We start from the raw sequence: 11,373 nt of genomic DNA on the forward strand, positions 1-11,373 counted from the left end.
TGTTATAAAGAGACAGGCATAAATTAACATCCCTCAGTTGGGTGTTCCCCAGTTTTCTGGACACTCAACTACCATGATCCTTTGCCATTGACCATGACAGCTGAGGCTAACAGAGTTACAGTTCAAAACATAGGCCCAGAAGATTGGCACAAACATTTGTAAGAAGGGCTCACAGATGGACAACCAACTAATGAATGACTAGGATTGCGAATTGCCCTCAGAGATACAAACAGGCTTTTGTCTGGGATCTCCTTGTTTGTACCCTAATGTATTCTGCCCATGACTTGGTCAGATTGAGCTCTAGCCATTCAGAGGTCTCCTCCCCTGAAATGAACTCATTGTTTTTCCCTTCTCCCCCTTATGCCTGAGACTGCCTCCCCCAAAATGTGCATAATGGCAGCTTTCTCTCTCCTTTTACATTCTCTGGAAAACCCCATCTTTTCTCATGAAGTCTTTAGTAGACCCCCCCTAATCCTCTTTACCTCCTTCTGAATCTAAGCCCCAAAATATATAGGACTGGCCCCTATGCGAGATGAGGCAGCTGCCTCAGGTGGCAGATGCTGAGGGCTAGAAGGTTGCAGTATCTCATGTGCTTCCGTGAGGACTGACCTGCCCTACGTTGGTCTTATGTCTTCCGGTGCAGTAGGGAATGTTGTACCATTGCCACCATTAAAATAAAAATCACCACCATTAAAGTAAACATCACCCCTCAGGCTGGTCAGTTTTTCTACACCATTCTGGACAGTAATCATTTTCTCCTTTGCCTCAAAGAGCAGAATGTCTTGGACCACACGTGGCAATAGACAGCTCAACCAAGCACATGTTAGTTTGTGATTACATTTATTTCCATCTGTCTCCTCTCCCTCTATTACCTGTTGTATTCTGAATTTTAGTTTACAAGCTCTTTGGGCATTATAGTCTATCTTTCGGAGCTTGCGTCTTCCTCACTGAGGAGCCTGTATTTAAATCACAAGCATTTATGAAACTTTTAAGGACCTCTGTAATAAAGCTATTTAGAACCACAGTTCAGATTACGGTTCCCAGAAGCCTCATGCCAGCTGAAAAGAGGCATGTTAGCATGCTCTGCCTAAAAACTATTGCTGCATTGAAACTGACATGGCATGAATGGAAAGAAAGCCGATGTTAGACGGAGAGGAAAACAAAATACAGTGGTGCCTCGCATAACGAGCGCAGTTTAACGACGAATCCGCATAGCGATCTATTTTTTTAGATCGCTAATGCGATCACATTGCAATGTTTTAATGGGTAAAACATCGCATTGCAATGACTGGTAAGCATTTCGCTTACCGATCTTCGCATTGCAATGTTTTTTGAACAGCTGATTGGTGGTTCCAAAATGGCCGGCGAGTGCCCAAAATGGCCACCGCAACCATTTTCGCGCCCTGCCCTCGCTAACTGAGGGTGTGAATATGGCGGCGCTATGGAGGAACTTCACTGAACGGTGAGTTTGGGCCCCATAGGAATGCATTAAACAAAGTTTAATGTGTTCCTATGGCTTTTTCCGTTCCGTTTAGCGATGTTTCCTCATAGCGACGTTTAATCTGGAATGGATTAACGTCGCTATGCAGGGCACCACTGTATACTGAAAGGTCAGTCAAGTTTCCTCATACCGTACCAGGATCAGCAAATGAAAAGGGGAAGGGCAAAGTAAAATAATTTTTTTCTTTGTGAACGTACAACAGGCACCATTACGGAGCACAAGACCCCTCATTATACAGCAGCGAATAACTTCAATGATTCCAGTTTCATTGCTTCCCTTTGGGGATGGTGGAGCATTTATGGGATTAAATGTTCTTCTACTCTTTTTTACTTGCCTAATCAGCATTAATATTAAAAAGTCCTTAGGCTGGACCCATCGTATGTGGAATAATCCAATTTGAGAGCCATTTCTACTTTCTGGCTTTAACCCTAGAGACAATGGAGTAAAATAAAAAGGATCCAGAGAAACTAGGGTAAAAAAAATTTATGGGGGATAAGAATTGTTTTAGTCTCACAATCACAGCTTGAAGAAGTTCCATTTTTCATACTCTTCAAGCAGCAGGGACATTACCCTGGCTGGGTAGAGGATTCTGGGAGTTGTAGTCAAAGCTCAACCCACAATAAGTTATACCTCTTTGTCTAGAGAATAACCAAGCTATTTAAGGAGATGGGACATTAATGCTTAGTGGCTATACTATTTCTCCCCCAGTAGTTAGCTTATCTCTGCTTTGATCCATAAGGTATTATGGCTAAAGGATCCAAGGACATGCAATATATATTTCTTTGAAATTTCAGCCATGCTGTCAAATGAACTCTATTCAAGCCAAGATAGGGTCAACTTAAAGAATACAATTCGATTTCAATAGGTTTCTTGGCATTTGAATCCAAAGATGTCAAGCTATTCTGGTTCTTGTGTAAAATGAAACTTCATACACCTTTGATGTTTGTAATGCTTCAAATCCCTTCATTCCACCTCAGGCTCACCCTTCATTTGAAATTGGCTTAATATTCGACAGTGAATATTATAACAATCAGCTTAATAATTGCATTGCAAGCAGCAAAATAAACACAACTCTGACAGAGACACTTCAGTTAATCACCACATGTATTATCTAGACAAATATTAGTAACAGCAGTGAACAATTGTTATTTTATGAAAGTTACGTTAGAACCAACTGTGGAATTCCAGGTGTAGGTATGGTGGATAAGGTGGACCCAGACAACGTCCAGGAAAGCCAAAATCTTCCTTCCATTTTAAATAAACTGTTATGAGAGCTGTTCACAGAATCTACACGAGCCTTTGTGTTCTTTAGAGACAGACAAATTCTGTGGTACAAGGAGCCCCTTTTTACCGTACACCGTGACTCAAAGGCCACACACCCAAAAAGTGTGGAGCTTGCTAGAATATTTCCATATTATGCTTTTAATATTACAATGAATTTCATTATTGCTGCCCAAATCTTTTCAGGATTAGAGATTAATGAAATTTCAGTTATGATTATATTTGATTCACTATTGAACAAATCTAATTTACTATAAATCAACATTGAGAACCACGTACTTTAAATTAGTTGATAGCTTTAGAAACAATATCAGCATCAACCACTACAATGGTATGAACTGGTCTTTCTCTTCAGATGAACAACTAACAAGGCATCAGCACTCTGCAGTTTGCATTGGATCTGGCACAGATGAAACTGAATTAAAAACTAGTGAATATACAACACAAAGCTAAGTACAGGGAAACCAGGTAGAGAATCATCTCTTTTCAGCAGGGGACCATCTTTTCTTAGTTCACCTAGAGCAGTGGTTCCCAGCCTTGGTTCTCCAGATGTTCTTCGACTAAAATTCCCAGAAGCCTTCACCATTAGCTATACTTGCCAGGATTTCTAGAAGTTGTAGTCCAAGAACACCTGGGGACCCAAGATTAGGAACCATTTAGCTAGAGGAAGTGGTTTAAATTTTGCTCCACACTGCATCACTTTTTTCCTGCCTTCTGACCTGTGTTTGCCTGAATCTGTGAGCATCTGTTGTCTCCAGAGAGGTTTTAAAAGAAATGGTTTCACAAGTCAGTGTTGAAAGAAATTAGTACTAAACCAGTTTGGAAAATATATATATTTTTTAAATCGGCAGGAATCACCAATTAGCACCTTATCAGATCAAAGGCGTCGGTAGTTAGGGTGAAAATAGAAGATTTTAATTGTCTAGACAGTTATAGCAATTTCTCCCATGCAAGAAGAGGTCCATTATTGCAGATCACAATGGATCTAATGGTATTTTTCCCTACTGTGTAGTCACACCTTAAGTCATTTCAATGAACAACTAGGGTTGTTGCAATAGAAGTTTAAGGAAGAGAAACGCTAGAGGAACGTAGGAAAGAGGTTGATTATTAGACCCAATACCACCAAAAATGCTTCCAGTAAGTCTTCCAAAGAGAAACAGTGGATTTTGATGGTCAACTGTGCTGTCTATTTTGGAGCAGAGGATACTGGTGTGTATACATGGAACCTTTAAAAATAAGCTTGTAAGCTGTAGGCTGCTGTTTGCCCATCCCTACTTTATTAAAATGACTTTGAGGACAACACCAATGGAAAACCGGAGGCTGAAACAGCCAGGAAACTAATCAATAGTCATGACAACCTTAAGTCATTTGCTTTACTTTGCTGTCTGCACAAGATAAATAGTAGTGGAACTGGAATCCCTTGTGAGTAAAGTTCGATAGAAAATGTTAACTGCTGAATGAACCAAACCAATTAGCAAAGAGAAGTGGCTGAGACACATTGCCTTACAGTCTTTCATGGCAAGGATGTTTGACTAAAGCAGTCCCCGGAGGTCAGAGGTCTCACACACCCTGGACTTGGAGGACTCCACCTGCTTCTCCGATGCCCCCCTTTTTCCTGACAGTCTGAGGTTACTGAAAAAGTCCCTTGCACCTTATAGTGATCCAAAAGAATTGGAACTGCTGGAAGGGCTCAAGGTTCTAGCAGATTTCCAAACACAGCATTTTTTTTCCTCATGGCAAAGGAGAGCTTCTGGGCCTTTCCCATCCAAAACTATAAAATATCTTTGGGGTTCTAAGCTCTTTCCTATACTAGCCTCTTCACATCTGGTGTCAGCCTCTTCTATTCTTAAACAGCTTCAACAGCATAGCTCATGACCATTGACATATCACTTTTTTCTGCATCTACATCACTTTCATTCACTGGGACTAGAAACTAACATTTTCAAATCACACACACCCATGCCATAGGGTACATGATGTAGAGTCATCCTGGGGCATTGTAAGGAATTATGAGTGCCTACTATGGTTGCCAGATACAGTAAATCTGCAGTTGAGGGCAAAGATGTGGGAGGAAAGTCACCACTCGACTCCTAGCTGAAGGCTTCCTGAATTCTAGAGCCATCTCTGGGCCTGATTATATATATATATACAGTAATGCAGCTCATCTATGCCTGATAGTAGTTCCCATTCACTGGTTGTTCCTAAAAGTGAAGAACAATATAGGTGGGCTTGAAGAGCTGGTACAGCTGGTGGGTAGAACCTCAATCTAGTAGTGCCTCATGGATCAAGTGGGAGGACCCTCCCACTTGGGAGACTGCATCAGTTACTCACTTTACAAGATGCATACAGCTTGATGTCTCCCTCAGAAGGGTATTATCTTGGTTGGGGTCATTCACCAAAAGTGTGTGGTCCTCTGTTCACTGGAGCTTCAGATAATCCATCACATAATGGCAAAACAGAGTTGTATTCATAAGAAGCATGCATAAGACTTACCTCTGTGATACATAACCTTTCACTGCACATAACTCCTATTCTCTGGACTTTATTTCCCCCCGATGTTATCATGTCTGCTTGCTAAAATTTGGGTCTGTATAGCACACTCTTTCATTGCTTCTTTAGCTTGGCCTACAGACACAAGAGTTTGAGGTACAGAATTGTAATACACTATACCAGCGGTCCCCAAGTTTTTTGGTCCGCAGACCGTGTGCAAACGGTGGCACAGTGCTCACACAGGCGGGGGCATGCTTGTGCGCATGTGCAAATGGCGGTGCTGGAAAGTGCACGCAGCTGCAAATGGGCTGTGTGGGAGTGAGTGTGTGGGAGGCGGGAGGTATGTCTCAACGGCCTGGTCCGGCTCAGGCCACGGACCGGCACCAGGCTGTGGACCAGGGACCTCTGCACTATACTACTTTATAGTTGGCTGGCAGAATGGTTTAGGTATCTGGCTACAAAGCCAACCTATGTGGTCCTAGAGAGGCTGCACAGTCCCAGGGTGACCATGGAAGAAAGGGGTAAACCACTTCTGAGTATTATGTACCTGGAAAACCCTGAAAAAGTTTGCCATAAGTCAGAACTGACTGGATAGCACCTCCTCCTCCTCCGTCTTCTCCTTCTTCTAAGCAAAGCTTTCTTGCTCAGTGAAAGCAAATGCCTATCAACATTTCCCCTCCATCTCATATTGTTTCTGTGTGTACTCCAAACATTGCAAAATAAACAACAAGTCTGTTTATGTTAATTGGCACTGTAAAGAGCAGGTACTTCCCAAGCTGGAGGTCGCAAATATACTCGGCTTAAAATAAAAATAAGGCCTGGCAATTGATTATATTAAGTAGGACTTCTGGAAGTTGCAGTCAGGGAGGGTCTATGCATACACATGTGTTTTCTTTGGAAGGCATGGGAATAAATAATGATGCTTAATTACTACTGAAATTGTTAATATTATATTTAAAAGGGTTATTTTTAAAACATAAACTATTGTTGGCATTCCAGCCCTTTTGATTGGAAAAGTAGAGCACTAAATGCTAATGTAGTGCAACAAACACATTGGTTGAAATTCTGTTGCTTCGTATAGTAAGTCACACAAGAGTAGACCCATCAAATCAGTGGGAATTGGTTGACTTAAGTCTTCCCCAAGTCCCTTTGACTCAAATGGGCCTACTCTAGTAGCAATTCACTGTGCTAAAGAAAGTTGCAAACAGAGTAGGCCTATTTGAATCAATGGAACTTACAGAAGAGTTGACTCACCAAATGCCCATGTTTTCAGATTTTAGCTGTTGCATCTAAGCTCTGCTCAGGAGAAGAGAACTGAAACACCAGTGTCATCAGTTATTTCTTTGACTTTGAACGCCTGCCTGTGAAATAGTATCCCTGCATTCGTACTCTAGTCCTGGATTAAACACTTTTTAAATTATTACATTTCCCAATTCAATACATATGCATTTGATTTTAAGCAGCCTTTCATTTTCTTGGAAGAGAGTTTGTCAAAGTTTCTTTAATAAGTATTTTATCCTAGTTTGTGTGTGCGTGTGTGTGTAAGAGAGAGAGAAAGAGAGAGAAGAAGTCCTTTCCAGACCTTTGCTGCATAGCGCAGAAGGTACACGGAGGATTATTTCTGTTTGTAAAGAATGTTTAATTATTCTATCAAGAAGCTTAGAGAGACCATCCTGCGGAATGAATCTTACAGATTATCAGCTTCCTTGATAGAAAGCCAAATGAAGGTACTCTCTGCAATTTTTTTTTCCTGTCATGCCTGGCGTGATAAGCATCCCGTCAGAGAATTTACTGGAATTTTATGGGAGCACAACATGACGAAAGGTAAAAGGCAGGACAAAACACAGAACAAGGTGCCCATGTATGGTACGCAAAGTCATTCTGAATATTCTGAAGTGCATTAAAACCAAAGCACCCTTCAGTCTTTGCAAGTCTGAAGGATGGCTTTGGTTTTAAAGCACTTGAAAATAGGCTGAAGATGATGGTTCTCGGGTTTGGGTTCAGATAGCATGGACAGAAATACACAGCACAGAGCAATGCTTGTCTTCCTTTCAAGGTACTCTTCAAGGTGCAGCTGTCCAATCATGGTGAAGGAAAGCCAAAATACATCCTCATGTTTCTGTCATCAACATAGAAGTGCACTGTGGCAGGAATTGATCTTCAGCCCTTCACCACCTAGAATATAAGTCCATAGACTTCATGAAGACAAGTTCCATGGCTTTCTTGGGCTACGGCGCCACAGAAATTCTGAAACAGAGTTCTGTATGCTCTGTCATTGTGTGACTGCTGAGATTGTTGCCGGTTTCTGTTTGCAGAGAGTACTTCGGCTCTGCCTAACCTTTAATGTGCCCATTAATTTCTCCGTATTTTCTGCCTTATACTGCTCTGATATTCCTTGAATCTTGTTTGTCTCATTGCGTGTTCTTGGTGCATGTAAATGTCCTCATGCATGCTGTCTTGATCTCAGCTATGCCCTCCCCTGGGGGCGTGGGGGCGCTGTGGGCTAAACCGCAGAAGCCTGTGCTGCAGGGTCAGAAGACCAAGCAGTCATAAGATCGAATCCACGTGATGGAGTGAGCGCCCGTCGCTTGTCCCAGCTCCCGCCAACCTAGCGGTTTGAAAGCATGCAAATGCGAGTAGATTAATAGGGACCATCTTGGTGGGAAGGTAACAGCGTTCCGTGTCTAAGTCGCACTGGCCATGTGACCACGGAAGATTGTCTTCGGACAAAACGCTGGCTCTATGGCTTGGAAACGGGGATGAGCACCGCCCCCCAGAGTCAAACATGACTGGACAAAAATTGTCAAGGGGAACCTTTACTTTTACCTTTACCTTTATGCCCTCCCCTAACTGTCCCACTAACAAACTCTAAGCCAACAGCAAGTGGGGAGCTGCAGTGTGGCCAAGGTGAGAAAATCCTTTACTGCTCTATTACACAAAACAATCCTGTAGAAACTGCTAATTTTATTTATTTATTTATAAATAAATAAACAAATAAATAAATAATCCTGTAGACCCTGTTAAAACAGAGATAGGGACAGGTGGCTGAAGTTGCTACTACTTCTGCTAGTATCAGATGGAATTTGATCCTCTTCGATCAGATATGTTTGATTTTCCAGATCTAGCACTCAATTAACAAGAACCTAAATCAGTGTGATTTGTGTGATATATTTACAGTATGATGATTTTCATGCTCACAAAGTGTTATCAGAATGTGAGGTTTTAATTTACAATGGAAAACAAAAGCTCTCACTTGCAAAGGCCATGGTATAATTCTGCATTTATTTACTATGCAAAAGGAATACTAATTCTCAGATCATGTTATTTTCTTGGTTGGGGAAAATCTCATATAACCAATATTTTTGGTCTTGCCCATCAGGCATGGTGGAGACAGTAGAATGTGTCCTGTTGTGCTGTGCATTTTATGAGGATTCCTGCAATCTGCCAATTTCCCCAATTTACAACTTTATCCAAGTAGACTTGATAAACTTTATACCTGTCTCCTCCTCTCCGACTCCTCAAGTGAAACTAATAGCCAAAGTCACAAAATGTTATGCAATGCTGTGTAGAACAAAGAGACAGATGGCTCAATCACTACGTGAACTAGATTAGAAATTAACACTCAGTAGTAATCTAGTTTTCAGTTTGCTCTGATTTGATTGTGAGTACTATATGTTCTATCACTGTATTTTATTCTTGTGCATCTAATATGGCTGATCTATGGTTGCAATAGTAAAACTAATAATAAAGGAAAAGGAAAGAAATGTACAATTCCACAGCTAATATGGCCACTGATAAATTGATCAAGACTATCATTTTGAGTTTAAACTTTTAAGTGCTACTTCTGGTTCACTTATCAGTGGTACAGTCTCATCTAGGAGGAAGTACCTTTCTTCTTCTATGCTGTGCTTCGGATCAAGTTATCTTATATATTTTGAAAAAAAGTGGGGGAAGTTGTGAGGCTCCTGTGCAGAATGCAAAGGCAAGGGTAGGTGATGACTCCATCAGATCACAGTGAGACTATGTGATGGCTGCTTCTTTGAAAACTACAGTGACTAAAGGCACTGACTAAACAAACAGTAACCACAGACGGATGGTACTCAACCTGATGAAGTCCATAAAGGACAAAATCTAACATTTGTTCATCCTTTTTATAGTGGTAGCCTACCCTCACCTCTATATTTTGAAGACACAGTAGTTGCATTCTTGTATTATACCAGCAGGTTTACTCAGCATGCAGGGAGAGAAACACATAAGGAGGAAAGTGTACCTCATTAGACAAGTTTCTCATCACCCTTTCTGTCACTGCTTTGCTCAAGTGAAAGAAACCCATCTGGAGAAGAGAGGTCATTCAGCTCAAGGAGGGTCTCCAACCAAACAAGATAAGGTTTTTCTGGCTTGTGTGGAGAGACTCCAAAGACAGAAAAGGCTCTCTGTCTTCAGACCTCTTGTTTTTCTGTGAACTAAGTGTAATAAAAAGGGCAAAGTTAATACATTCCCCTCCTCCTGTGTTGAGTAAATATATTTCCCTAATGCTTGGGCAAACATGCCTCTTAATCAAAAGTAAAGCAAAGAAGAAGAAATTCACTTCAGTAGGAAAAGGAAGGGAATGTGCTTTTATCTCCACCTTAAATGATTGGCCCCATTATGTTAGCACTAGTTGCTATTTTTAAAACAAATCATCGGATTCAGGTGAAAATAGCCCTATTCACATAATATACGTATGATATGAATGCACAGAATGGAGAGGTTCCTTCAGTAATTCTATATAGGCTCTGTTCATAGCTTCCCATGAATTTTGAAGTAAGAGATGAAACCAAGTGACATAATCCTATTCTCCTCAAATATGGCAATCAGCATATATTTAAGCTGTAACTAAACTTCAGCTAAATCCTCTGTATTGGCCTCTATTCTGGTCTGGACTGAAGCAAAACGGCCACATTCGGTTCCATGGAAACTCAGACATCTTGGAAAAGTGAGAAGGAAGACACATAATGTGTCTTCAATATAGTCCTGTGATGAGGACTGGAGCTGGTTGTTCACAGAGATCTCTAATATGCAATGTGAGGCAAGAATCTCACCACCACTCTTCAGTCATATAGACTATATGAGATAACTGAAGTTGTATATTCAATAATCTCCCTCAGTTCTTCATCATTTTTGGATAGATTTAAGCAGTTTTAGTAGCAGTCAGACTGAAAGACTGTGTTGTGTTGACTGTAATGTGATCTGAATCTGAGTCACCTTCTTATCTCTTGTCTTGTTACTGTCTGTTTAGTTAGTGACTTTAGTCACTGTAGTTTTCAAAGAAGCAGCCGTCACATAGTCTCATATCTGAGGAGGTGGACTTGATCTATGAAAGCTCACATTAAAATACAGCTGTTATTCTTTAAGGTGCCACAACAATTTTGTCTCTTGTTTTGTTTTCTTTCTGTCTGATATTCCCCAATATCTCTTGTTTGATCCTTCCTCTTTCCAAACTTGCTTACTTGAGTTGTAAATGTATTTATTTTGTTGGTTGTTGTGGGTTTTTCAGGCTCTTTGGCCGTGTTCTTAAGGTTGTTCTTCCTAATGTTTCGTCAGTCTCTGTGGCTGGCATCTTCAGAGGACAGCGCTGTCCTCTGAAGATGCTGGCCACAGAGACTGGCGAAACGTTAGGAAGAACAACCTTAAGAACACGGCCAAACAGCCTGAAAAACCCAGAACAACCATTAGATCCCGGCCATGAAAGCCTTCGTGAATATATTTATTTTGTGTTGTTTTTGCATGTTTTAGGCAATAAACTGCATAATTTAGGGGGAAATTCATAGGTAAATGCACACATCAAGAAACACATAGGAAAACTGCGTGCGGATTTCAGTACGGGAAGGGAAGGAATGAAACCTGGCAATCTTAAAAAGGTTAGAAAGGATGCAGAATTCATTGAACTGTAATGACATTAAGACTGAAAGAGTGCCACATCTCTAACTTCAATAGCATATCATTCGCAGAGTACAGATTGCTAGTGCATGATCAAAGTTGTCCTGTAGATTAGACCCACACGCCTCTGACACAGTGGTTATTTGAGGGATTTATTAGGGGCATGCAGGGAAAGGGGGCAG

The sequence above is a fragment of the Pogona vitticeps genome, chromosome 2, assembly GCF_051106095.1.
Source record: "Pogona vitticeps strain Pit_001003342236 chromosome 2, PviZW2.1, whole genome shotgun sequence".
Classification (NCBI taxonomy): domain Eukaryota; kingdom Metazoa; phylum Chordata; class Lepidosauria; order Squamata; family Agamidae; genus Pogona; species Pogona vitticeps.